We start from the raw sequence: 3336 nt of genomic DNA, 5'->3' as shown, positions 1-3336 counted from the left end.
GCAAGGACTGGTGTCGTATCGCTGTTCGGAAAGGTTCAATCGCTACACCGCGACCGATCTTTGGCTCGAGCCCGGTCGCTACGTAGCGACCGAGCGGGACGATCGCTCGGTCGCTACGTAGCGACCGAGCTTGGCTCGAGCTCGGTCGCTACGTAGCGACCGAGCGGGACGATCGCTCGGTCGCTACGTAGCGACCGAGCTTGGCTCGAGCTCGGTCGCTACGTAGCGACCGAGCGGGACGAACGCTCGGTCGCTACGTAGCGACCGAGCTTGGCTCGAGCTCGGTCGCTACGTAGCGACCGAGCGGGACGATCGCTCGGTCGCTACGTAGCGACCGAGCTGGACGATCGCTCGGTCGCTACGTAGCGACCGAGCGTGGCGGACGTTTGGTCGCTGCGTAATGACCTGTTTCGAGTTTTCCTCGGATATCTCGATTCTTTCTTTCGCGAAGCTTTTTCGTAAGGAAGAATCTTTCTCCGAAAAGTACTCTTCGGAGAAACTCTTATTTTCTTATTCGGACGTTTTGAATGTTAAATTTGTCGTAACCGTTTTTGACCCCAACACCTACCTTGACTTATACCGAGTCCTAACTGATCCATCTGATCAGAAGTCCACTCGTGTACTGGTCATGTAGTGTCTCCCTTGAGTCAGATTTTAATATTGCATATGCTTTACTTATTATGAACGACCATCAAGGGATAACACTTTACTTCAGTAGAATGCTGCACGTTTATTTCAACCCAAGCCACTCTGTGGTCCATGTTACTTCCCTTTTTCAGGTCATCCATAAACAAGTCTTGCATTGCTTCCATCCCTTCCAACCCGTCTATTACTTCTAAATACTAGATATACCAACCTTTCTGTTTTTAGGTTCTTGCCCTTGGAAAAGGTATCTTGGCTAAGCCGGTTCATCTTAGAATTCCCACATTCACAAGCATGATACCCTAGCTTTCCTCAACTCTTTCTTGGCTCACCCAAACTAAGGTTTCATAGTCATCATAGTTTGGAAATAATTTCGGTATGAAACTCATAATCTTAGAGCGTTGTCCTAAACAGGATCAAGCATGCTCTGATACCAACTTGTAATAGCCCGATCCGGCCGACAAGACCGTGGTCAAGCCTTACATCGCTCGGTCCACTTCCTGGCCGAACCTCTTAATTTTTGCCCTTTATTTATGATATCGCCTAAAGGCAAGGGCTAACTTAAACCTTATCTAAAGTCTTCCCTAGTCATTAATAGGTTAGATCCTTTCAACAGATACGCAGCGGATTACTCTCTAGTTAACCATTGGTCTAAAACAAATCTAACACTTGTCTGGTCGAATCACCTTAGCCTTGGTCAGCTTACTCAACTACCAATTAGCTTAAAGGTCAATCCTAAACCCAAACCAAGCCATACGATTCTGAAGTTCCATTCCCCTAAACCATTCTATCTAGATCTACATAAGTAAATGCTAGATCATACATTTGCCACATCTATGGAGCTTATTAGCTCATCGGTCCTCCATTGACTCAAATTTCTCTTGCTTGACAGCTGAACCCCGATCACTCAATGATCTTACTTAAGGTTCTTATCGTGACTCCTGCATCAAACAACTCCCATAGGTACTTAGTCATTAAACCAACCATCCCCACATACATAAATAACCTTTGAGAAGTCTTTGAAAGGATAAGGGTTTGCATATGGCCTTTCTCGGCTCATGCACAATCCGAAATCCTTTTGCCTTATAGGCAATAGTACCAAGTCCATCTTCCGGACTGACAAAGCTCATTAGATCCTAAGTCAATCAACCAACCATCCTCACATGACTTGGAACTGATGAGTCTTCATCTGGCCTGACCGGCCTTGGGACTTAACCCAGACAACATATATGATTTGTTCATACCAACCGATGCATTAATTAATCAGGTTAGGACTGACACCTTGAACCATCATTCAGACGTAAGGTCGTCCATACTCAATCATGATCAGATCTTACACGGCCTTCCTTGAAACACTTAGGCTCAGTATCTATGGTCTACGACACATAGTACTAGCCACACACTTCGTCATGACTCTTAGCCAATCTCGAATCTATTAACACCAACGTTGATATCTAGAAGCATCACATCAATACTCTTACTCCAGCAACGTGACTATCCATACTAGTGTTCGGCCATCGAACCATCGTCATGAAACATGATCCGACCACTAGACTTGATAAGCCATCGTCCACTTAGCATGTACTGATATAACCGGCCTTCCATTGCCATCATGTGGGTCTATGCCCTACATGAGGCATATGGCGCCTATCTTACTCACCAACCAAAGGTTGATCGTAAGATATCCCACTTAGCCTTTGCGGCCAGAACCGTCATCCATTGACCATGGATTATGGTTCATACATCAATCATTTTGTACGGATTGCACTAGCCTTAAGGCCTTCGCTATTTCCTTAGACTCATGTATTGACCTGTAGGACAACCTATTGCCATCATGTGGGTCCACGCCCAACATAATGCATTTGGTGTCCTTATGACCATTGAACCACTCGTACCCTTTTCGGTCCCGTTCCGTTCGTACGCTTTCAGTCCCAACCCGTTTGTACCCTTTCGGTCACGAACCGTTCACATCCGATGGATCATGATACGTTCGTACCTCTTGGATCACGACACATTCGTACCTCTTGGATCACGACACGTTCGTACCTCTTGGATCACGACATGATCTTTGGCAACACGCAACCTTGGATCACGATGCACCCTTTGGTCCTCGTACCCTTTGATACTTGCAACCATTGGTATCTCGTACCTTTTGGTTACTTGCATCCTTTGGTATCTCACAACCTTTGGTAACTCATGACCCTTTGCAACAGGCAACCTTTGGCGACTAGTACCCTTTTGATCCAACCTATCCGCTATGGTTAACAATCAACGTAACCAACCATGACCCCATGGTCTATGACGTGGTAATATGGTTAACTATCACGTTCCATATATATATATCATATAGACATAATAATATAAAGAGACAGAGATAGAACCACTCACAGCCGCTATAGCCCTTACCAATTGGTCAGTCGGTCTCTCGGCTAACCACCCTTGGTCCTTGGCGCCTATTTCCGTCCAGGAATAGGTCTTCCTATTGGCCTTAGTGACTTATAAAAGCTACGGCTAGAAGCCATACTCACCATGAACCGGATAGTGCCCTTATGGTTTTGATCCCGGATTCTGCCCTTCCGGCTTGTTTAGGACGTGTGTCCTTTGTGTCAGACAGAATGAGACTGAATGAAAATGAATTCATAATCCCTGGAAGTCCTCCCCTTTATATAAAGAACCAAAGGTCATGTGCGAAGA

This window comes from Brassica napus, unplaced genomic scaffold, assembly GCF_020379485.1.
Source record: "Brassica napus cultivar Da-Ae unplaced genomic scaffold, Da-Ae ScsIHWf_1227;HRSCAF=1753, whole genome shotgun sequence".
Taxonomy (NCBI): domain Eukaryota; kingdom Viridiplantae; phylum Streptophyta; class Magnoliopsida; order Brassicales; family Brassicaceae; genus Brassica; species Brassica napus.
The sequence above is the reverse complement of the archived record's forward strand: the minus strand, read 5'-3'. Positions refer to the sequence as shown.